A 27,118-nucleotide genomic window follows, 5' to 3' on the forward strand; every position below is an offset into this window, starting at 1 on the left:
AAAACAATCTACAGATTCTGGGAACCAATACCACATGGAGGGATGCTCTCTCAGCCTGGACACATGGAGAAGAACCTGGGCCCTTTCTGGGATGATGTGACAGACTCTGAAAATCCCTCATGGAGGCGCTTGCCCTCTCTGGGGAGCGGATAGGGGGATGGAGTAGACTTGAGGGGTTGGGAAGATTGGGGGGTGGGGGAGGAGGGGAGGGAGGGGGAATTGAAAGTGACATGCATAAATAGTTAAATAAAAAATATATTAAATAAATAAATAAATAAATAAATAAATAAATAAATAAAAGAACTAAACTTTGGTTCCCTACGGAGAGATACTATTGCAGCCCAGGTACACGAAAGAGGGCCTATGCCCTCCCTCAAATGAGTGACAGACTTTCATGATTCCCCCATAGAAGGCCTCATGATCTTTGGGGAGTGGGTACAAGTGGGTTGGGGTGATCAGTGGGGGACATGGAAGGATGGGAGGAATAGAGAACTGGAATTGATACGTAGAACAAGAATTTAAAAACCTTGGGAAAAAACCTTAACCACTATGTAAATAATAATAATAATAATAATAATAATAATAATAATAATAATAGAACAAAATTTATTTCAATAATAGTTCAAAGGGTTTTAGAATTTTAGCAAAATAGGTATTTCTTGTATCATGTTGGAGTGAAAAACTTCTAAAATGAGTTAACAGTTTATGACAGAGACCAAGATAGGGCTCATCTAGAAGAAAGTGATGAAATTTGGAGAAGAGGTAATCAAAGGGTAAAGGATGCTGAACATGTCACTTTCCAAGGCACCAAAGTAATCCAGGAGTGTTAAGAAATGAAGAGAAGAAATAGGAAATAAATGTAAATCTCTTCAGAAGTAAATACAGATAAGATTAAAAACAAAGAAACAAAACAAAACTGATGATTAGTAAAAGTCGTTATGTATTTCTATTTTTTCACTTTGGAAATAATTTGCTGTATAAAATATTGAACAGAGAATAGTCCTGTTACTTTGCCTGCTACATTACCCCACCCCTCCATCAGCCTACTACTGATCTAACTATATGCCCATACACATTTTCTTTCCTGAAATATTTGAGAGTTCACTGCAGTATGTACTTTGTCTTTTGGATACAAATAATGTACTAACACCTCAAATTTTGCCAAATTTTATTTATCTTATTCAAATCCTACAAAAATCACAATTTCTGACATGGTGCCCTCTCCAACTATGAGAATAGACTAGCACACAGTAAGTCTAAATTTGTCTTCATTTTCCCCAGACTCTTCATCCCAGGAGAAAGGTGGTTGTAAGACGATAGTGGGATGGAACTACTAAAAGCTTAAGCCAAACTTGTAATGCCAATCAATTTGAAAGAATTGTGTGTAGAAATATGAACAAAAAAGCCAATAAAGTACCTCAGAAATGCAGTTGTGGCTCTACACAACAGTCAGTAAGAAAGATAAATATTAAACAAGACAGATGTCTACTCTAAACCAACTCTTACCAATGAGCAGACAAAACTTGAAATCGAAAACCTTGTATTGAAATTCTTTCTATCCCTCTCTCCCACATTTAAAATAGAAGCTCTCTTTAGTAATCCATATTAGTGTTTAATTAATGCCATTGTTAACTGTTCTGTCACTATGGCTAACTGATTTAATATTATTTAAATTCATCTCTCCATATGGGATTAGATAATAATCTCTTCATAATTCATAAGACTATGAAGTCTTGATTTCTTTATTCAACTTTAAGCAACAGGAAAATCCTTATACTATCATGCCTTCATTTGCTCTTCTGTGGGCATGGTTTTATATGGACATAGATACCTACCATTTCAAATATATTTCTGAATTTTGTTATTACTATCTAATGCTATCACTGTGTGCTAACTCATCCTGTAACTATTTGAAATATTCTAGATAGCTACTACAAGGTGTTCCTCTAAAGTGCCATGCACTGTTATTGCCAAAGGAAGTTATGCATCTGGACAATCTGGGTGATATTGATGTTGACCTTTTAAAATCAATAGCTATTGTAAGGTTAGCTATAATATAAGCTTTGAAGATCTCATATCTTACTAGCAGACTTAGGTACCATTTAAATAAATGATTTTCACAATTGAAAGAATTCTTATTTTACTTACGGAGATATCAGTATTGCCAACAGGCTCACTGTCAATGTGTTTAAATCCTTGATTCCTTCCTCTAGAAAAATAAATCAAACTATAATACCATTTGCTTATCTAGAAAAGAAAACTCTGAGATCTTCTTTGGGTTCATTTCTCCACACAATTACACATAAATGTATATCTGATGTTACCCAAGAAAACAGAACTCACAGCCCAAACTGAGAGTTACTTCATGACTATTACACAGAAGTGATGAGGTAGCTGGAATCAAATGGGGATTCACAGAAGCTGGGAAAGTCTGTTCTGTCTGGCTTTGTAAATAGTTTGTGACAACTGGTATCTGTGTAAATGGATTTGATGGTCCCCTGGGGGGGTCAATATTGTTTGCCGAGCTGTTTCCTCAGAGTGGCTGAACTAGAATCATCCCTAGGGATCCTACCAGGTTACTAAGAATAGCAACGACCTAGTCACCTAAAAGCTCAAGAACAGAAAAAGACAAGCGTATAAAAGGAATATTGGCTAATACATTAGAACAAATGAACCACTGTACTGTTTTTAAATTTCTCCTTTTGTTTTTGAGATTATAATATAATTACATCACTTTACCCTTCCCTCCCTCCTTTCAAACACTCCTCATACTCCTCCTAGATCCCTTTCAAATTCATGATCATTTTTCATTGTTATTACACATGTGTATGTATATATATACACAAACACACACACATATTCCTAAATATGATTCATTCAGTCTATTTAAAGTACAGTTTAGGAGAATTTGTACCTAAAATTAACTGTAACAGACATGTTGTTACTCTGTTTCTGACACTTTCTAGCCATTTACAATAACTTCTTTAAATTCTCTTTTGAGAGGAAATGAGGCAGAAATAATTACATTTAGCTAATGATTCTATAAATAAACCCTGTTGTTTATTGACTTTCATTCCTATACTATCTTCAGTTTTTTTTCTTGCTATTATATTATGAACTAGGTATAATGAAAGACTCACCACAGTAAGTTAAAAGATGTTAAACAATCTTTTAAAACTACCATTAGTTTCAAATACCAGAAGAATAGTATCAACTAGAGGCTCCTAATGACATCTGCCACTTTTAATTAATTTAAAAGTATGTGTGTGTGCATGAATATGTCTTCGTTTCTGTACAACTATTACTTATTTCAGTTAGTATGTATTTCCAACTCCTTGTTTCCTTTTCTTCAGGAGTGGAGGAATAGATGCTTACTATATGTATTCCCCTGACACACACAAAAGAAAAAGAAAAAACATATCAGAAACACCACAGCAATTCCACATAATGTGAGGTGCTCAATAGAATAGCTTACTTTTTCAGTAGTATAACGACCACATACAGATGGATTGTGACTTTCAAAGCAGAAACTTACAAGCAGGGACAATGCTTCTGAAAACAGACTGCAGACTTTGAATTCTAATGCCATGCAAGGCCTATCGTATGATCTGCAACAAATACTGTTATTTATTAACTTATTTGTTGTCACTACATAAGCTAGGCTGGAGGCTGGTGGCTAAGTCAGTAAAGATTTTGTTGTGTAAGCATGAGAACCTGTGTTCAAATCTCTGAAAACAATGTAAAAGCTGGGCATGATGGCACATGATTGTATCACCTGTACAGCAGGAGGATCCTCAGTACTCACTGACCAGGCAGCCAGGCAAAAATAGTAAGCTTTAGGTTCAATGATAGACCCTATTTCAAAAAATAAGATAGAGATTAATCCCAGGACTCAGGAGACAAGAGGCAGGCAGGTGGATCTCTGTGAATTCAAAGCCAGCGTGGTCTATAGAGTGAGTTTCAGGACAGTGAAGGCTACACAGAGAAACCTTGTCTAGAAAAACCAATACAAAACAAGACAAATTTTAAAAATAGAGATCAATAGAAAAACATACCATCAACCTCTAGCATTCATAATCACACATATAGGTGAGCACACCTACATACATGTACACACACACACACACACACACACACACACACACACACACACACACACACACAAATGAATGAATTACACACAGGTTGACTTTGAATTCATGACCCTTACTGCCTTGGCTTTCCCACTGTCAGGATTACAAGTATGGAGCACCATACCTGCTATTAGCAAATTATTTAACATTGATTAATTTCCCTATCACTAAAGTACAAAATAATATCCCCTTCAAAGGGTACTTAAGATAAGTAAATTATTTAAATTATAAAAGTCTATTGGAAAATTATTATCATAGAACACATCTCAACAAAGGTTAGTTATTACCCTTTAAATCTGCTGTTATCAATTGCCTTTTGTATTTTTATTTCCAAATTTTCCCGTCTTTCTCTGAAATGGGTATCACAATCTTGGCATCAAAATTCAGACTTGAAATTTAAATTTTATATTTAATTAATTTCTCTTGAATATTAAGAATGAAAGCAAAACTCTTACCCACATTCAGAGGGTCTAGTTCAGTCCCTTGAAAGTTGCCCAGCTGTTAATCCCTAGTCTGTGAACTCCTACTGGCTTGGGTCAGCAGTCTCTATACCAGGTTTCTCTCTAACCCCATAATGGTTCCCCCAACAAGATATTTCTTTATTGCTCTCCCCATCAGTTCTTCCCCCAACTCAGTATTCTTGACCCTTCATGTTCTGGCAGTGGCACCAGGACCTATCCCAGGTTCATGAACTAGCTTTATGGAGCCCATTCCCTGTGGTGGATACCTTGCTCAGCCTTGATACAGGGTGCATGGGCTTGGTTCTGCCTCCACTTGCTATACCAGGCTTTGTTGACTCACCAAGGAAGGCCTTAACCCTCTGAGGAGTGGATGGAGGTTGGAAGGGGTAAAGTAGGGGGTGGGAGAAGGGGAAGAGAGTGGGAATGGGGTTGGTATGTAAAATAAAAAATAATTTTTAAATAAAAGAGAATAAAAGCAAAATAATATTTATTGTTCTAATATTATCCAACTGTTATATTAAAATTTCCACAGTATGTCTGTGACCAGAATATAGTTATATAGCTAAAATCAGTAGGGTTATTCTAATTAAAGATATTATTAGATATAGATTTATACTCTTCTTCAAGAACTGTTACCAAGTATGTGAAAAAAATCAGATACATTAATACATATAGTACTCTCTTAATAGAATGACACATAAATAGTAACTAAAATACCTAATTCAATAATGTGAATACAGAGAGTAATTACTTAAGAAGGTTAATTTTAAATTATATGCAATAGTTCAGCACTTTTTTCAGATAAAATTTAAAAAGCAATACATTTTTAAATTTAGAAACACATGCATATACAAAGTCCCTAAAAGAAACAGCAATTCTATATGATGAACATTGTTTACATATTTCTACAAATTCAATGTAATGAAAGGAACATAATAAATTTAAATAAAACAATTTCAGCACTCACTATATTGGACCATGACATTAATTACAATTAGGATCTCTACAAGTAGAACACAGATTCCTATCACTCAGAGAATCACAGGAAATTAGCCAACTCTTAGAACCATCTTTAAATTACAAACTTTGTATGTGGGTACTGTATACGCAAAGTGATTTCATATGTGGGCACCATATGCTCACAATGACTTTGGACATGGGTACTGTACGCTCACATTGACTTCATACTTAGGTACCATATGCTCACACTGACTTTATTATGTGAGTACCATATGCTTACACTGATTCAATATGTGGATACCGAATGCTCTCAAAGAGTCATGTATGACTTTATTCATGAGTATTACATGCTAATACTGATTCTGATTTAGTGCTTTAGTGCTTCAAAAGCTATGACATAACCAAAATTATGATTTTCAGCAATTTATTTGCATTTAATGCCCTTCTTGCAAGCTTTCAAAAAACCCACCTAAACACCTTTAGGTTGTTCTCATATACAGCAAAAATGAAATTGTACAGTAATCATTTGTCTATATTTTAATCTCATCACCAAGTTAATAATAAACCGGTTGTGGTTAAATTCATCATAGAAGAAGAATTACATAGATGTGTTCCCCATTATTTATCTGTGTCTATCTCCAAGTATTGAGTATAAGCTCTATTATATTCACCTCCTTAAAATACACAGTAAACATGTTAGATTTTATATTATTGAAATAAATCAGTGAAAGAAAATAATAACTTCTAAAACCATATATAGGCACCAAATAAGCATTAAAAATATTTGCCAAATGTGATCGCCAGCATACACCGTCATCACAATACTTAAGATTCTGGAGCAGGATAACGGTAAATTTGAGGCCCATTCTGGACTCCAAGTTCAAGACAAGAGCTAATGGATGAAACTCGGTCAGAGAATGTGTGCCTAGCAAAACTCCTACCCAAGAAAAAAAGGGAAAGAGTGCTTGGGCTACATAGTGAGACTCAAAACAAAACAAATAAGGAATCCAGAAAAGAGAAAAAGAAAAAAGTACTGAATAAAACTTACCAAACTTACTCCACCTACACCTGGAGGAAGAAGTGAGTGTCTGAGCTCCTGGCTGGACAGTCCTGCCCTCTAGCTCTCTAGTCCACAGCCCACAGGGCATATCCCATGCCTCAAGCCATCTATTGAAGCCTCAGTGACCAGGCAGTAGCATTCTGCCCAGCCCCCAACTCAACCATCCCCCCACTGCATCAGCGAGCAAGGGGGGGGTCACACACCCCACCTATACTTGAAGAAAGAGGTGAGTGTTGGGTTATTGCCCACTGGACAGCCCTGCTCTTTAGGCATTAGTCAATTAGAGGTACATCCTGTGCCCCAACCCATCCCCTGCAGCCTCAGTGACCAGGAAGCAGAATCTTCCCCACCCCCATGAAACCAAACCCTGATGCATCAGCAACCAATGGAGCCACACTCCCCACCTAGACCTGGAGAAAGAATGACCTCTGAAGCCACAGGCCCTATCTGCACCAACAGGAGCAAGAGACACCCAAAAGAGTCCCTTCACCATATAATAATCAAAACCCTGAACAGAATAGAGAAAATACTAAGAGCTGCAAAGGAAACAGGACAAGTAGCATATAAAGGCAGACCTATCAGAATAATATATGACTTTTCTATGGAAATTCTGAAAGCCAGATGGTCCTGGAAAGATGTTGTGCAGACACTGAGACCATGGATGCCAGCCCAGACTACTATATCCAGCAAAGTTTTCAATCACCATAGACAGAGAAAACAAGATATCCCATGACAAAACCAGATTCAAACCATACCTAACCACAAATCCAGCCTTCCAACCCAAGGAAGTTAGCTACACCCACAAAAACACAGGCAACAGACAACCTCACACCAGCAAATCCCTAAGAAGGGAAATACAAAAACACTACCACCACCACCACCACCACCAAAATCAAATATAACAGGAATTAATAATTACTGGTAATTAATATCTCTTAATATCAATGGTCTCTATTCACCTATAAAAAGACACAGACTATCAGAATGAATACGAAAACAGAATCCATCCTTCAGCTGCATACAAGAAACACAACCTTAAGACACACAGTACCTCGATTAAAGAGCTGGGAAATGATTTTCATATTGAATAGACCTAAGAAACAAGTGAATGTAGCTGTCCTAATATCTAACAAGTTAGACTTCAAACTAAAATTAATCAAGAGATGAAGAAGGGCATTTCATATTCATCACAGGGAAAATCCATCAAGATAAAGTCTCAATTCTAGACATCCATGCCCCAAATACAAGGGCACCCACATATGTAAAAGAAACATTACTAAAGCTTAAATCATACATCAAACCCCACACAGTAGTAGGAGAGACTTAAACACCCCACGCTCACCACTACACAGGACTGCCAGACAGAAACTTAACAGAGAAATAAAGGAACTGAAAGATGTTACAGACATCTACAGAACATTCTACCCAAACACAAAAGAATATACCTTCTTCTCAGCACGTCATAGAACCTTATATAAAACTGACCACATACTTGGTAACAAAGCAAACCTCAAATATATACAAAAAAGGTAGAATAACCCCCTGTATCTTATTGGATCCCCATGGCTTAAAGTTAGAATTCAACAGCAACACTAATTGCAGAAAGCCTACAAACTCATAGAAATTGAACAATGCTCAACTGAATCATCACTGAGTCAAGGAAGAAATAAAAAATAGGGTAGACATCAATTTCATTATCAGGAATGGGCATTTAAGGTGATCTCTCCACTACTGCTTAGCTTGACAGTTGGTGTCATCCCTTTAGATCACTAGAGGTCTCACTGGTGCCAGATCTCTCTTCTAACCTATGAATCCCTCTATTATGGTATTTCTCATCCTGTTCTCCCCCTATCTAAGCCCCTCTAGACCTCCCTGTTCCCCCATGACCTACTCTCTCTTTCTCTTCTCCCTCTCTCTTCTTCCCAGCTCCCACTCCCCCCACCACCTCTCGCCGTGTTCCCAATCTGTTATATGCCATCCTAGAAGAAAGTGAATTTTAATAATTTTAATAGTTTTAAATTGTCAGCCCCTCACAATTTAAGTCCTATGGCACACTAAAAAAGGGTACATAGCAAGACATATGTGGTTTCCTATCCTAGAACCTTCATCCAGTGCCTGACAGAAGCAGAGGCAAACACCCACAATTAAACACTGAACTGAACCCATGAAACCCAGTGACAGAGAGAGAGGAGCAATGAGCAAATCGGCAAAGAATGGGCTGGCGAAACCAGCAGAGACAGCTGATCTGAACAAGGGGGACCTCTTTGACAGCTGGGAGGCCAGCATGGGACTGATCCAGACCCCCTGAGTGTGAGAGTCAGTAAGGAGGCCTAGGCAACCTATGAAGCCCTGGACAGTAGATCAGTGTTTATCCCTGGCATACAAATGGACTTCGTGTGTCCATAACACAAAGAGGGATGCTTTCTCAGCCTGGACTCTTAGGGGAGTGCCTGGACCCTGCCCTGAACGAAATGACAGACTCTGGAGATCCCCTATGTGGAAGGAAGTGGGGGTAGGGTGGAAGGCTGGGGGGGTGGAGGGTGTGCGGGAGGAGAGGAGGGTTGACATGTGAAACAAGGTATTTAAAATTAAAGTAATAAAAACAGTTAAAAAGAGAAAAAAGAAATTAAAAATAAAAATAAAGACTTCCTAGAATTCAACAAAAATGAAAGCACAACATATAAAAATTTATGAGACACTATGAAAGCAGTGCTAAGAGGAAGGTTCACAGTACAAAGTGTCTACATAAAGAACGTGAAGAAATCTCAACTAGTGACTTAACAGCACACCTGAAAGTTCTAGAACAGAAAGACGCAAACTCGTCTAGGAGGAGTAGACAACAAGAAATAATCAAATTGAGGGCTGAAATCAATAAAATGAAAACAAAGAGAACAATGCAAAAATCAATGAGAAAAACTCGACTCCACAAACTGGAATATTTTAAAGAAATGAAAATTTTTCTGGATAGGTATCACATACCAAAATTAAATCAAGACCAGATAAACAACTTAAATAGATCTATAACCTTGAAAGAAATAGAGGCAGTCATCAAAAATCTCCCAACCAACAAAAGCCCAGGGCCAGACAGTTTCATCAGTGCAGATTCTACCAGAATTTCAAAGAAGAGCTAGCTAATGGCAATACTACTCAAGTTGCTCCACACAACAGAAATAGATGGAACATTGACAAACTCTTTATGAGGCTAAAGTTACCCTGATACATAAACCACACAAAGATGTAACTAAGAAAGAGAATTACAGATCTCCCCCATGAACAATGATGCAAAAATACTCAATAAAATACTGGTAAAACACATGAAAAAACTAATTCACCATAATTAAGTTGGATTCAACAGGAATGCAGGGATGATTCAACATATGAAACTATGCCACCATATAAATACACTTAAAGGAAAAAAACACAGGATCATCTCAACAGATACTGAAAAGGCCTTTGACAAAATCCAACACCCCTAAATGCTAAAGGTTTTGGAGGGGATCATGGATACAAGGAAATATATAAACAGCCAACTTCAAAGTAACTGGAGAGAAACTCAGTGATCCCAATTCAATGGGGAACAAGGCAAGGCTATCCCCTCTCTCCATATCTATTCAATATAGTATTCAAAGTTCTAGCTACAGCAATAAGACAACAAAAAGAGATAAAGGGAATACAAATTGGAAGGGAAGAAGTTAAACTTTCATTACTTGCAGATGACATGAGAGTATAAATAAATGACCCCAAAAATTATACCATGGAACTCCCACAGGTGATAAACTCCTTCAGTAATATGATAGGATATAAGCTTAACTAAAAAAAAATCAGTAATCCTCCTATTTACAAATAATAGGTCTAAGAAAAAAATCAGAGAAACATCACACATTACAATAACCACAAATAACATAAAATATCTTGGGGTAACTCTAACCAAACAAATGAAAGACCTGTCTAACAAGAACTTTAAATCTTTGAAGAAAGAAAATAAAAAAGATATCAGAAAAAGGAAAGATTATGGTCTTGGATAGGCATAATCAACATAGTAAAAATGGAAATTTTACCAAAAGCAATCAACAGATTCAATGCAATCCCCATCAAAATCCCAACACATTTCTTCACAGATCTAGAAAGAACAATACTCCACTTGATATGGAAAAACAAACAAACAAAACAGGACAGTCAAACAATCCTGTGCAATAGGAAACTTCCAGGTGCACCAACATCCCTGACTTCAAGCTCTTCTATAAAGCTACAGTAATAAAAACAGCTTGGTATTGGCATAAAAACAGACACATGGATCAATGGAAGTGAAATGAAAACTCTGATATTAATCCACACACCTAGGAACGCCTCATTTTTGACAAAGAAGCCAAAATTGTACAATGAAACAAAGAAAGCATCTTCAACAAAAAGTGCGGGCATAACTGGATGCTGACATGTAGAAAAATGCAAATAGGTCCATATCTGTATTATCTCAAAATGCCCTTTATAAAAGGCAAAAGATTAATTAGGTTCATATTCATTCCCATGCACATAACTCAAGTCCAAGTGGATTAAAACCTCAACATAAACCCAGTTTCAATGAACCTAACAGAAGAGAAAGTGGGAAGTAGCCTCAATGCACTGGCACAGGAGACTACTTAAATATAACACCAGTAGTACAGACACTGAGAGCAACAATCAATAAATGGGACCTCCAGAAACTGAGAAGTTTCTGTAAGGCAAAGGGTCAGTAAGACAAAAAGGTAACCCACAGAATGGGAAAATATCTGCACCAACCCCACATCTGACACAGGGCTGGTCTCCAAAATATATAAAGAACTCAAGAAACTAGACACCAAAATACCAAATAATCCAATTAAAAACGGGTACAGATCTAAACAGAATTCTCAACAGAAAAAGCCAAATGGCTGAAAGCCATTTAAGGGATTGCTCAACATCCTTAGATATCAGGGAAATGCAAATCAAAATGACCTTGAGATACCATCTTATACCTATCAGAATGGCTAAGATCAAAAACACTGATGAAAGCTTATCCTGAAAAGGATGTAGAGTCAGGGGAACACTTCTCCATTGCTGGTGGGAGTGCAAACTTGTACAGTCACTTTGGAAATCAGTATGGTGATTTCTCAGAAAACTGGGAATCAATCTACCTCAAGACCCAACAATACCACTCTTGGACATATACCCAAAGGATGCACAATCATACCACAAGGACATTTGCTCAACTATGTTCATAGCAGTGATGTTTGTAATAGCCAGAACCTGGAAGAAACCTATATGCCCTTCAACTGAAAAATGGATGGAGAAAATGTGGTACATTTACACAATGGAGTATTATTCAGTGGTAAAAATGACATCTTGAAATTTGCAGGCAAATGGATGGAACTAGAAAAAACCATCCTGAGTGAAGTAACCCAGACCCAGAAAGACAAAAATGGTACATACTCACTCATAAGTGGATATTAGATGTAAAGCAGAGGATAACCAGGCTTCAATCCACAGCCATAGAGAAGCTAGGTTAAAAGGAGGACGCTAAGAGGGCCCCACAAAGGGTAAATAGTTAAGACCTCCTGGGTAAACTAGGAGGGGGTAGAACTGAGCAGGGAGAGGAATGAAAGAGATACCTTGATAGAGAGATCCATTATGGAGTTAGGGAAAACCCATTACTAGAGAAATTCTCACAAACCTACAAGGATCTCCAGCTAAATCTCCTAGCAATAGTGGAGAGAGTATCTGAATGGGCCTTCCCCTTCCCCTTTAATCAGATTAGTGACTAGCCTAATTGTCACCATAGAACCTACATCCAGTAAATGATGGAAGCAGATGCAGTGACCCACAGACAATCACTGAACTGAGCTCCTGGAGTTCAGTTGAAGAGAGGGAAGAGGGATCATTTTAACAAGGGGGATCAAAACCACACAGACACAATTGACCTGACCTAGTGGGAACTCATGGACTATGGACTGACAACAGCTTCAGGACCTGCAAGAGACCGAACTTGACCTTCTAGAATGTAGGTGACAGTTATGTGGCTTGATTTGTTGGGGGCTAGCATACCCAGACCTATCCTAGGAACATTAACTAGCTTTTTGGAGCCCATTTCCTGGGGTGGGATACCTGGTTCAGCCTTGATACAGCAGGGAGGGGATTGGTCCTGCTTCAACTTGGTATGCCATACTTTGTTGTCTCCCCAAGGAAGACCTTACCCACTCTGAAGAGTGAATGGAGAGTGAGAAGGTGGTTAGGTGGGGGGGGGAGCAGAAGAAAGGGAGGGGGGTAACTGGGGTTGATATGTAAAATGAAAAATAAACTGTTAAAATAAAAAAACTGCATTAAGCATCAAGATACTGCCAGATGTTAAATAGAATTTAAAGGTAAATAAAAAAATGTATCTGTTCTCAGGGGAAACAACAAAGATTAAGGGAGACAGACAACAGAGTGACAACTGTAAAGAGATACACCAAGATTGGTGGCAGAATGAGTATAGTCTCAGTGACAAGATCTATTGAGACCAGAACTATTCAAAAATATCCATACAATTTAAAATGCTCAGTAGTCACATAAATGAAAAATATTAAGTAACAGTAATATTCAAACACTGCTTCCATATACAATATAAAATCATTTTGAGATATCTTACATTCTTTTTATAATACATTTACAGCATGACTCCCTTTAGAGTCTAGATATAGATATTATTCTGAAAGCTGTTAGAAAGGTTTGTAAGCCACCCACCCCAAATCTACAAACTTGTCAATAGTATTCCCTTGGACACCAGAATTACTACCAGAACAAACGCATCCTTTGAGCTCCTGTGCAGGGATATATCTGGATAAGTAAACACACCAAAAAGAAGTGCTGTGGTTATTTATCTCTGATCATGACAATCCAATGATTTGGATTCAAATCACCCCGTAGCTATTCACAGAAATTACTGGAATTTTCTTATTTTACAATATAAGGGCAACTTAAAATGTTAATCCTACACTAGCTTTTTATATAAACTTTTTGTATTATCAAACTGAAATAGAAACACAGCACTCTTTAGTCTATAGGAAAATGTTCAGATTTGTATGCAAGAATTATTTAAAATATATAAATGTTCATAAAATTCTACCCTAAAATTTGAGATTTTTCAATTTTAATGTCTTTTATCTGATGTAGAGAATAAACACTATAAAATAATGAAATCAACCTCCTAAAGCTTAAAATAATTACATCAGAAATAAAATATTTGTAAAACTATCACCCTGTTTAAAATACTAAAAATATTCTTTAAACTGAAGTAACTATTAAAGCTATCCAAAATTTGATTAATTAATGTAACAGTAAATTTTTATTCTTTTACTTTTTGTCATGAGCTATTTGGAATTTATAGTATAGTTCAGTATTTTTAGACTTTCCCAATTTTTCTAAGAATAATTCATAAAATGTAACTAAAAACATGAACAAACTCAGTAAACGGTAAACTTTTGCAACAGCACATAAACTAAGCTTAATGGTCATACTTTTGTCCTAAGTTAAATGCACAGCTATTATAAATTCAAATTCTGATAACATTTATTAGAGAAAAAAACTTCAATAAGTATAAAGAGAAAAACGTATTTTCTTTCTATGTCCCTTTCATTTTAAGAATATCGTTAGAATAAGAAAATAAAACAGGAGAAACACCTCTCTGATACTAATCGAGACTCACTGACATAAAATGTCAGTTCTAATGGATGGATGATTGTGTTTGGTCTTTTGAAACTTTGAAGTATAGGTAAGTCTTGATCACACAAATTAATAAATCCTAAAGCTGGAGTTAACAATAACCATTACACCCAAATTCTGCAGCTTAGCCCAGGCAATTTTTCAAAAGGTCAGGTTGTGAACTGGAGAAGATCAGGGAGGTCCACCGCGTAGCTCTGTTGCCAGGCATCTCTCGTCTGGATTGTTGCAGGCGTTTATTAGTATTCGTCAGCAGACTCAACAAAGCAAACAAGAAATTCAAGCACGAATAATAAAATGAAATGCTGCTATATAACCCTTTGTCATTCAGCAAATATGGGACTTTTTAGCTACATTGTTCCTAAACCTGGGTTACTACTTTAATTTTTCTCCACAGTGCTGACTGAATGAGTATGCATGTGTGTTAAATGCGCAGCTCCCCTAACAACTGCAGGACTGCCATTTAATCTGTTGGTAGATGGACCATTTCCTGTGGGAACCCTGGCTATGATTTCCAGATCCACCAAATAAATCTCAGATTAAGATTCCAAATGAAACCTGCCGCTGGCAGATAAAAAATGTCAAGATGGATATAAACAGTAAAATTATAAATTATCTAGGTGTTGCATGACAAACTAATGCTCAATTTTTTTGTTGACATGTACCCAGATATCAAAACTATATGAGACATTCATCAAATGTCACACTTTCATAATACTGGAGGCATCATTAAAACTGTTTGACTAAGGACCTCAAAGTGTTTAAGCAGTAGCTCAAAAGTATATTTGTGCAAAGTAGAAGAATAAATTTACATATCAGCAGCAGCTCATAAGGGATGGGTAAATATTCTGTTTATCTCTCATTGTAATTCAGGTTACTTTAAATACAAGCTTTTAGGAAATCATAATACTCTATATGGCATTATTACATAACTTCCTATGCAAATGATGTATTTTATTCAAATTTGACATCATTCGGAAGAAAAACAGAAACAAAATCATAAAAAACTAAGAAGGCAGAAGGGTTATTTCGTTAATAATTCTGACTCTGACACTAGTACCTGGCTAGTTACATGAAAAGCATCCTCAGACCTGGTTGGAGTTGACATTTTAAACTTTTAAAAGCATTAAATCCTTGAGACCTTGAGATAAAAGAAAAGAAAGAAAAGCCACAGACTCAGAAAAGTAAATTTGTTTTTTGATAATGTGTTCATTTTAAATGACTTGGGGGAGGAGCAGAGACAAAAAAAAAGGTAATAAAAGGCAAATGTAGACCATCTTAGAAAGCAAATGGCCTATTAAAAATGCACAGTAAGTCCCTATTGCTAAACTCTTTTAAAATTTCACTAGATCAAGGACTATTTCTTCAGTGACCTTTTGGGGGCTACGGGTGAGGCCTTTGTTCTTCTTACCTGGGCTAATATAACCCTATCCTAATCTTAAACTCCATTTTAGTTGATTATAAAATACAAGCAAATGAAGGTTCCTGAGGAAAAATAGGATTCCACTGACATTCTTACTTTCCTATCTGTCAACTCTTACGAACAATTAGGTAAAAGTTCTTGATGTTTCTAATTCTGCAACAGTTTGTTTTAATAAAACATTTTAAATAATCTACCTAAAATGGATTTTTAATTATAATTTTTGTACTTTCATTATTCTGGGAAAAATACAGAATAATTATTCCCAACTCAAAATCTAAGCATGAGACCTTAAGGGTTGTGCATTTATTCTTTTTTTTAACAAAAATTTTCAAACTGATATATGCTGTATTACAAGAAATTAATTCTAATTACCCTAAGCTTCTAGACAGACACAATTCTACATTTAAAAGTATTTTTAGGCTGGGTGACAAAATTAGTTAAAAAGAAAATAGCTATCTTATGCTTATCTTGTTGGTTTTGCTACACTAACAATGTTCAAAGCAATGTACACTGCTAGTTATACTAGTCTATTGAGTTTGATAATTTCAGAACAAATCAAATTAACAGATAATTAAAAAGAAGGCTTAATTTGCACTTTTAAAAATAGCAAGTCATAAAACTTTCTCACAACTTTCTAGAGAGCATTTTACCAATATGAAATGATTGGTTTTCATTTTTAGTCATTAGTATACTAATTTTCATCCAGTGGCTGATGGAAGCAGAGGCAGACACCACAGCTAAACATTGAACTGAACTCCTGGAACCCAGTTGCAGACAGGGAGGAGTGATGAGCAAAGGGGTCAAGACCAGGCTGGGGAAACCCACAGAAACTGCTGACCTGACCAAGGGGAAGCTCATGGACCCCAGAGTGATGGTTGGAAGGTCAGCATGGAACTGACTCAGACCCCCCTGAAAGTGGGTGTAAGTGAGGAGGCCTCGACAATCTATGGGGCCTCTGGTAGTAAATCAGTATTTATCCCTGGCATCTGAATGGACTTTGGGAGCCCATTCCTCACAGAGGGATGCTCTCTCAGCCTGGACACATGGGGGAGGATCTAGGCCCTGCCAGGGTTGATATGACAGACTTTAGGGATCCCCATGGAGGAGGGATGGCATAGGGGATTGAAGGGTGGCTGGGAAGGAGGGGAGGAAGAGGGAGCTGGGATTGACATGTGACGCGTGCTTATTTCTGATTTAAATAAAAATAAATATAAAAAAAACAAATACGGAAAGATTATGTTGAAAAACTAAAATAATCCAATATCTAAACATGAAAGTTAAAATAAGATTCTTTAACATTCATTCTTTCTTTCACATAGTATCAGTACAATCCTATGATCTAGCAAAATGTTATCAAATTCATCTAAAACCTACAGACTAATTTTGGGTACCACTGAATACTGAAGACAAGGTCTCACACTTACTAAGCACATGAGCTACATTCCAGCCATCTTAAAATACATCTAATTCAATCACCAAAGAAATCTACTTAACCAGTTTCAACAATTTGAGGCCTGCCTTGTTCAATGTTTTTCAAATTATCCAAAAGAAGCAAAAGACTGAAAATAGTATCTGAAAATCTCCCTAAAAGAATATCCGAAATGATAAGAAACAAAGGCACCAAATATTGGAATATTTGAGTAACTCCTTCAAAAACTCTTTTCCTAATAGGTATTTACACATAACCAATCTGTGAGTAGGTGTATATTATACCATGCAGCTTTGCCATCCAAGTGCAATCTAAAGAAAATATCTAAAGTGCCTTCAACTCAGAAAGCCAATCATGCCAGGCCCATTCTATATTCAACTAGGATAATTCAGTACCTTGCTTTAACATCAGTTTTTATAACATATACTAAATTTTCCTGACCAGTAAAATGCCAGTGCACATTCAGAACTCTTTATTAATGATTGTAAGAACACAATGTTCTATAAACCAGAAATTCTAATTCATTAAAAATTAATGATCTAAGAACAACATATGAAGAATTACATCATAAATAAGGATTCTGAGAATATTCTTAAATGAAATGCAATAGTCAGGAATAAACAAGGAATTTTTACTGAAGAGAGAATATTGTTTTTAAAAATTGAAGCAAGACCTTTTTACATGCTTAAGAAATATTTTCATGGTCTACAATTGAACTTGAAAGAGCATCCACTTTTAAAACAGAAAAGAGAGACAGACACAGAGAGAGAAAGAATATCTGTGTGTTTTGTTTTTGTTTTTAGAGAATAAGAAGTTAGGTTTGTAAGGAATGGGGAAAGATCTGGGAGGAGTTAAGGGAGGAGGAGGAGGAAGATGACTAAAATATATTGCATGAAATTCTCAAGCATAAAAATAAAACATTAAAGAAGAAAAGCATTAAGTTGTCCAAGGGAAAAATTGTAACAATGGAGTAAAAATGTGGGAAATGAGATCCTATGAAAAGATACATTTGACATTTTCACCCTTATTCTTGGTGATCATAATTTCTATAAGCTGAAAGACCAAAAGTACAGTAAGAATTTTATATAAAGAATTATATCCCCATCAGACTTTAATTTTGAGGGGGGGGAAAGGTAATATCGAGAGAGGAAAACAGTAATTCCTATTCTCTCAAACTTTCCCCTTATTGAGAATTTATGGATAGGTTCATGGATTATAACCAACATTCCACAGTGGTCAGAGTTCTTACTGTGAAAGGGCTTGTGTATATGAGGGAACAGGCGGTATATGGGAACATGGTGACATTTTATGAATTTTGGTGTGCTCTAAAAATAAAAATAAAAGCAATTAAAGACAACTGCCATGAAATATTTTTTAAAGATCCTGTTTACTCAGCTAGGTGACATTCATATCACAAAGGGTTACTGATGAAACAGTCTATACTAAGTGTCATAATCAGCTAAAAATACGTTACCTTATAAAAATATTTTTGTACAGAATTTCAGTCTTCCACTCAGGCACAGGTAGCAACAGAATCATTCATACTAAAATTTAAATATAAAGAAATACAGAATCTTATTAATTAAATGTACTAAAATAAATTATTTTTTAGGAAAAGAGTTCCCTACATTATTGCTCTGAAGGCAGCATCTACATTTCCTCAGGAACAGCCAATCCTATTGGACATCTGCCAGAATCCTAGCTCCTCTCCATCTGATACTCTAGATGGTCATGTGTAGAAGCTACTAGCACACTGTTAAGCCAAGTCCTTGGAGCTAAACAGTAAATTTAATCACACTGCAGCCCTGTTCTTTATTCAACCCCTTTTGGGCATGCATAAAATTATAAAATACAATCTTCAATTCATACTTGCAGAAATAGGCATTTAAGCCTGTATGTCAATGGTACTTGCCTGAAGGTTTTTATTACAATCAGTCAGAATTTCAATACATATAAAACTGGATTTTACCCTAAGTGAGTATTATTGATTCTATAGTCTATATACTTCTTTTAAAAATCAAGTTTCTAATGACATCCTAAATATGAAATACAAATATAAAAATTAAGCTATCAACCACATAAAATATTGTTTTAATATTTCCTAATATTCTTGAACTTTTAACATGATTGTTCACAGCAAGAAGAATAATGTCACAATTTATTTAAATGCTCCATAAAATATGGAGCAATCTTTTATTTTGTTTCTAGCATCTCTAGCCACTCTTGTATCACTTTAGTTAGAATGGTATTTGTCATATACATAACATATATATGAAATATCCATTAAATAACCTCATTTTATGTTTCAGAAATTGCAATAGGGCTTTTACATACAACAAATCTGATATTCTTAATAGCGATGACCAATTGGCTCTTCAGTTCCCCATACTACATGTAAGCATTGTAAAACTTGCGTCCATGTCTAGGTGCATGATAAATAAGACTTATAGCATGAAATGTCAGCTTATCTAACTCCAAAATTTGTAGTATTTCTATTATACCATCTTATTGAAATTAATAAAATACATTGGTTTTTCCAGTGCAACTTGCCTTCTTTGAAACAGACAAAAAAGACTTGAACAAGAAAACAAGCAATTACTAGATTATTTACTTAGATTGCTTACTAGGAAGCTTTTATTAAAGGCAATTTATTTCCTACAACTTAGCACAGAATGGTTAGCTATCTACAGATGTTAAAACTTTCAGTGTAAATATGTATCTAATCATAATGTCCAGGGAACATAATTATTTTTCTGCTACTGCTGGTATAAATAGATGTCTCCTCTAATCAACTGTTTTCTTCCTCCCTAACTTGCACAATAAACTAGTTTACATAATGATCAATGTCATTTAAATGCATCATAGATGGCTTTCTAACATGCTTCTTTACTTGTCTACTTTATGAAATGTTAATAAATCACAGTTGGTATTCCATTACAAAAAAACAAAAGATGAAAAGCGTGCGCGTGTGCACACACACACACACAAACAAACACACACACACTTTCAAAGAGAAATATTAACTAGTAATAATAAGAGATTGATAGGATTGATAGTAGCACAAACTTAAAGTGCCAGGCACAAATAAACAGTTAGCTTCAGTAAGAAGCTAACATAACATTTAAAAACCATCTTCTGTCTTGTTTTATTTATTAACTTATTTGTTTAAGACAAGGTCTAATGTAGCCCACACTATCCTGAGCTCATTATGTAATTAAGCACAACCTTGAACTCCTGATTATCTTGCCACTACTTCCCAAGTGTTGGGATTACAGGTATACATAACCATGACCAACTTTATTTATTTTATAGTGGAAAAATTTTGTTTATTGGGAAAAAACCCAAGAACAAGAACTACATAATTTTTGGTCTAGTTTTAAAATAAGGAAGATAACTGTTGAGTTCTACTTAAATTTACTAACATGGTATTTCTAAAAATATCTTTTAAACTCCAATTCTGCTTGCTTATGTGATTTGGGTGGTGGGTTTTCACAATGTTACATAAGTTCAGGTTCCTTATGTAGAATCACACTCATTTTAAAAGATAGTGAAGCTTGAAGGAAAATAATTTAAAGCTCTGAGGCCCATGTAGGATTGGACTAAGGAAATGTGTAAGTGAAATAGCTCCTCTTCGTATAAAGTGCATACTAAATATGATTCCCTAAAATATTAAAATCAAGGATAATACTGAAAAAATTCATTAAACTAATGGGTTTTTATTAAAAAGGAGAAAGAGTTCTACAATCTAAACAGAGTATAGATTTTATTTAAAGCTTCCTCAAGCTAGGTGATTCATGCCAATTCTTACTTTCAATTAGTAAAAATTATTTAAAAGATAGGAGATTTAATGTTTCTGATATGCACTGTAGCAATTTTTTTACCTTTCTTAGGGAACACTGACCCCTAAAGGTTCTAAATTTAAATAAGTTTCACAATTTTCTAAAGATAACTGCTAATCAGTCCTTGGTTTTACCAATACTATATAAATGTACATACTATGGCTAACATATCTAGCCACACATAATACATAAAGTTTCCAAAAGATTGTTGTGATGTATAAAACGCTGAGATCATACTTCTGTGATAAAATCACCTAAATTAGTGTAAGAATTTATATTACTATTCCAAATTATTATATATAAGAGCCTTATAAATTCTTTAATACAATCAGATAAATAAGTGGATATTGGTACCATGATGCCCCACTAATACCAAAACCTGCAGGTAACCTCAAGTCCTTTAAAAAAAGTAACATAGAAGCTACAAACAAACCTTTGCAATACTTTAAATCCTTTATAGACTGATTCCATTACATGTTATACAAATAGTCGCTCCCCTGTATTCTTTGGAGAATAATGTGAAAGAAATTCCGCACCATCAAAATCCAGGTACAAGTTTTCCTCAAAATATTTTCCATTCAGCTGGCTAAACTCCTGGCTACATACTCCACAGATACGGATTGCTAAAAAAAACCAAAAAAACAAAACTAAACAATCAACCATAAAACTACCTGTTCAAATACATGTTTCTAAGTTTCTCATGACATTTCATTTTACTTCTTAAAAAAAAACACAAAAAGAATCCTAAGAAATAAAATTGTTTATAAAAAGGTGAAATAACTTTATTTAAGAGGCCAGAAGACTGCATGAGTGTAGCTGTGCTGCTTCCAGTAACTGAAGCTCTGTTCATTCCTTCATTCAAGGTTGTACTTCAATTATGTAAGAAAACGTAAAGATGCTTTTAGAAGCTTTTATTACCTGTCCCATCTATCTTGAGTTCACATTTTCTAAAGTGATGTGTAATGACAAACACACACACAAAGCAAATGTTCATATCTGTTGCCTGATTTATCTAATAAACTTTAAAATATTTCAGCAAAACTTGTGTAAGAAATTCAGTAAAAGATTGTATGTTATGTGTTTACTTGTGCATATGTATTTATATATATGTAACAATAATAAAGGGGAAAAGACCATAAATTTGAGGGGGAGTGAGTGGGAAGACAAGGTAGGGATAGGACGGAGGAAAGAGAATGGGGGAAATAATATAATTATATTTTAATTAAAATTATATTTAAAAAGATACACAGAAAAGAAAGGCCACTTGGGTATTCCTTGTGAGATTTAAGACAATGTGAAAATGTAGCTACATAAAGTTTTAATTAGCCTATCTTTTCCAAAGGTAAAATAAGGTTCAATAAGACACTATCCCTAAGAATAGGCTATACTACCTGTGTAAAATAGAACTTTAAGGTAAATATGACATGTGAAAGTTCACTCCAAAGCAATACTGAAAAGATGCTATAGTTTACCAGTTTGGTTCTTAATAATGTTTAGTATCAGTCTCATAAAAATTATGTTTTATTTGTAATTCTGTTGTCAAAAGCTCCTATAAGATGCATATTTTCTTATTAATGTTTCAGTCAGTTCTACCACAGTACACGCCTTCTACAAACTATCTGGCATTTATATTTTCAGTCCTAAAACCTTCCTTTTTCAAAGGATCCCAGGCATCAGGTGTCCCTTGCTAGTTCCACTACACCTGAGAAGTACTTCCTCCATAGCTTCTCTCTCTTTAGCTTTATTAACAATGATTCCCTTGGCACTTAAAGATCCTTCAGTCTCCAAAGTCATATTGTGAACAATACGACTTTCACAAGTACGTGACCGAACACTAGAGACTGTAAACAGGAGACATCAGTATTTGCCTTTTTATTTCATTTTGTACCTAAGTTCAGTGGAGTACCTTTTCAGCTATTCAAAATAAGAACGCTTGTTTATTTAAATAAGAGAAGAAAATAGCCACAACAAATTAGTTCCAGATCACATTAAAAATTCAGGCACAAAATCGTTATTGTTACAATGAAACCATATACAAATACAAAGTATACTATAACTTTAAACAAAACTCAGTCAACTATTTTGTCACAACTCATCAAAAGCAGCTCAGAGTCTCAAGCAAGAAAGTAAATCACTAATGGCAGTGTAAATAGAAAGCTGTAACTATGAAAATCAAAATCAAACAAAGAAGTCAGAAAACATTCATAAAGCACAGTACCTTTCTATATTTCCAAACTGCAAGTAGTGACTTACTCAAAGATCATCAGACTGTCCCTTTCCAGCCTTCATTTTTTTTAAAGTACATACTTTATAAAGACTTTTATTAGAAGAAAAGGACTCCAAACCAAGAGAAAGGACTGAAGTCTTTTGGTAAATATCCTATTTTTAGATGATAAAACTAAGATGAAATTAAAAAATGAATAAAAAACATTTAAGCCTTAAACTATATGTTCCATGTCGTGCTCAAAATTATTTATTTCCAGAGAATTCCAAAATTTCAGAATTTTAGTAGGATACACCTTAAGCCTCCTGGATATTCCCTTCCCCCTAAGCATTTATCAGCCTGCCTTAATGTTTGGACTGTCATTCTGTTTCTGTCTCTGTCACTGTTTCTGCATACTTACATCTTCTCTCTGTGTCTCTTCCTGTGTCTGTCTGCCTGCCTGTCTGTATGTATGTATGTCAGCAAGACAGTCTTTAATATAGCTGTACATCTTTACGCATTGCTGTCTTTGCAGTTCTGACTCTGGGTTCTTTTGACTTTGTTCCCTCCCCTCTGAGCTTCTCTGGGTATGTCTTATTGCAGACATGTTTCTGTTTCTCAGTTTGCTCTGGGTGTTTCTGTCTTGAGGTGTCTTCTCCTCCGTCCCCACGTACATGTTTGACCCTCCCAACCGCACTCTTTGACTCGGGATGTCTTTTGCCCTGCTAGTTCCTATGCGTTTCTGTGCACAGTCACCTTTCTGTTTTGTGTTTCTTCCCTAGCTCTCTATTTCACCGTACAGCTCTGTCTCCATGATGTGTGTCTCTCCAAAATACCTCTTTTTCTTCCAGCCACTATGTGTGTTTCTTTATGTACATCTCCACAAGTGTATCTTTAGGTTTTCTGTGTCTTCTGCAAATATGTCCAATCCTCTTCCTCTAATTGTGCCTCTGTATGTCTATCTATCTCAGTCAAACATTGTCCCATCTCCTTCATCCTTTGGCATGTACAATTGTCTTTTTCTGTGTTATCTTTTTTTCTATCCTCTTCACAAAATCTTTTCAGTGTGTTTTTTTCCTCTGTGAGCATCTATGATTCCTTTGTGGTATGTATATGTCTCTGTCTTTCTTGGTGTTTCTTTTGCAACAGATCACTTGGTGTGGGTCTCCTTTGTGTGTGTGTGTGTGTGTGTGTGTGTGTGTGTGTGTGTGTGTGTGTGTGCGCGCGCGTGCATGTGTGTGTACATGTATGTGTGCAAATAAATACATGTACAAGAAGTGTGTACTTGTTGTTTTAGTCTAGCATATTGGTTAGGACAAATACACTCCATTTAGTGCCTTGAACTGCCACCGCACGAGGCGCTTGATATAAACATCTAGAGTCCTTACCTTCTGACCAGCCCTCCATGTGCACTTCTATTCTTGTTTGCTCTGGCACTGTCTCTGCTTTTGGCTCCAAGACTGAAGCTAAAATAAAGCCAGTTCTAGATAAATAAACTTAAAACAATATATCAAAACATGCCTAAATCTTACTTTATTTAACAGATTTATAGGATAAATAACTTTCTAAAACATCTATAGTAGGAAATTTAACTGTCTTTCAAACAGGTGAAATTAAGTCTTTTTCTCAGGAAAATGTTATTTCTTCACAAATGTGTTTTCATAAATACAGGTTAAACTTTTACACATTCTAACTTCTTGGATTACAGAATATATAATTTATTTGACCTGCAGTTTTAACTACAACCTCATGTGCTTAAAACTGTACTATTCATGCTATATACTTTGTATCTAAAACTTCAAATTTATTGATTTCAATTTATTACATATATTCATATAAACACAACACCTCTAAAGCCAATTTAAGATTGATAGTCTATTTTTTAATTATTATCTTAAGAAATCACTGGGATCTTTCTTCTGCTTATGCTTTAATAAATATGATCAAAATAATACAGGTTTTACTTCCTTCCTTCTTATTTTCCTTTCTTCATCCTTTCATTTTAATGGAGAATGAAATTAGATATACCTCACAGCTAGAACCTTGTGTTCTTTAAAAAGTACTCAAATAAAGCTGTAGTAAGCTTCTTCTTTTCCAATTTTCTCTAAATATGTTGATATGGAGTTGGCAATCTTTTTCTAAGTTCCTCATTTACTTTTGGATTAGCTGAAAATATAGGAAGTTATTAATATCAAAGAAGTATGTTCTAGTCAATGAAGCTATTTCCCTACATATTGCCCAAAAAGGTTAATAATAATTGCAGTATTTTAATAAGAGATTCATATAGCAAGACATGTAGAAAATACAGTCTTTAATAACCTCTGGAGTATTTTAAAGCATGTCTTACAGGCCTTAATGTGCTTAGTAATATACTATTTAAAACCATAATTTTATCCCTCTGCAATATACAGTCACTCTTCCTCATCATTTACCCAGCTAATGAATGCCAGCAATTAGTAAAATGTAATCCCATTGCACAATCATTTTAATGCTTTTAGCACTCAGAAAAGTAAACACCAAATTAATACTGCTCAAGCCATATCAGATCCTAGTTGGAAGCAGGCAATTATAGTTCAGCTCCTCAGGTGTAATTAAATGATTGGAATGATTTAGTTCCATAAATGCAAGTTAATTCATAAGCAAGCAACAAATATACTGGGAGTAATTACAAGAAACATTGACAGCCTAAGCAGGGCAATTTTTTTAATAAGCCTGATGTAGTAAAATGCTGCCCTCTCCTGGGCAGATAAGTGAATTTCTCTAAGTCAAAGATTTTCACTTCAAAATCTTAATTTTGAAAGCCTCTAGACAATGAATAAATGGCATATTAACTTGACATCATTATGTATCTCACAAGCCCAGATAAATGTGTTATAGTATAGTAATTTATAGAATCAATATAATTAATTCTTTTCTAAGTAAAAATCTTGGAGCCTCAGGGCCAAAATGAACAAAACAATTTCTAAATTTTAACAAACCCAAATCATGCTTGTATAGCATTGACAAGTGATCTTCTTGCACCCATCTGAATTGTCAGTGCAGGATGGATATGTCAAAACTAAGCTATGCTTTCATAATCTCCAAGATTTGTGCTAAAAATGTAAACTGACATAAGGTATTACAACTTTATATAATGGCCTAAAATTATTTTTAAGTTTAATAATAAAAAGTAATGACTGGTAGAATTGTCATTGTAAGAATAATATTTCTAAAAATTTATGTGCACTTGTGTGTCTATTTGTCCCGTGTATGTGTTCATGCCTGCAGAGGCCAAAAGAGGGCACCTGATGTCTTGGAGCTGGAGCTGCAGGCAGTGGTTAGCTGCCCAGTTGAGTATGCTGGGAACCAAACTCAAGTCTCCTGGAAGAGCAAGTGCTTTTAACTACGAATCCATTTATCCAGCTCAAGAATAATTTGAAAAATAAAAAATATAAGCACTACAGCAAATGCCTCCTGGTCTTATTTACAGAACTCCCAACTTTTACTTTCTTCCTTTAAAAATAAGAAAGAACCTACTTATGTTCTACTGAGCAGATGATCCTTAATGTCACACATTTAGGAAGCTTACTTATTATAGTTTAAAGATGTGATAATAAATGTCGGTATTAAAAACATCTATTTATAACACAAACCCTAACATGTATCCCTTTGCCTTTCTGTAGAACTGAACATGTCCTCTAATAAAATTCTGCAATTACCACAAATGTTTGTCTTCAATAAATGCAAACACACAATGTTTACCACTACACCATCATCCTTTGGAAATGAAAAAAAATTCTACAGCAATGCTCTTCTAATTTGCTCTCAAATGCATTAAAATCATATTCAAAATAATTTCTTAAGTAAACTATAAAAATAAATCAAAATATTAAAAAGTCCTGTCACGAAGTTTAAAATGTA

The 27,118-nt window shown here is 35.1% G+C and overlaps 1 protein-coding gene across 10 annotated transcripts in view; it reads right to left on the reverse strand.

The window, feature by feature from the left end:
• Window positions 1–27,118, reverse strand: part of Mipol1 (mirror-image polydactyly 1) — a 258,732-nt gene that overhangs the window by 186,967 nt on the left and 44,647 nt on the right. For 2 of the 10 annotated variants that reach the window (XM_040743052.1, XM_040743049.1), the window contains exons 2-4: window positions 24,607–24,684; window positions 21,449–21,638; window positions 18,651–18,720 (exon numbers count right to left, since the gene is read on the reverse strand). The exons of 5 other annotated variants lie outside the window; for them this stretch is intronic. The gene's annotated coding sequence lies outside the window, so the exon portion shown is untranslated. The remainder of the gene's footprint in view (window positions 1–18,650; window positions 18,721–21,448; window positions 21,639–24,606; window positions 24,685–27,118) is intronic. 3 more of the 10 variants (XM_040743051.1, XM_040743050.1, XM_040743053.1) reach the window with 3 other exon arrangements.

The sequence above is a fragment of the Mesocricetus auratus genome, unplaced genomic scaffold (assembly GCF_017639785.1).
Source record: "Mesocricetus auratus isolate SY011 unplaced genomic scaffold, BCM_Maur_2.0 Super-Scaffold_15014, whole genome shotgun sequence".
Lineage (NCBI taxonomy): Eukaryota > Metazoa > Chordata > Mammalia > Rodentia > Cricetidae > Mesocricetus > Mesocricetus auratus.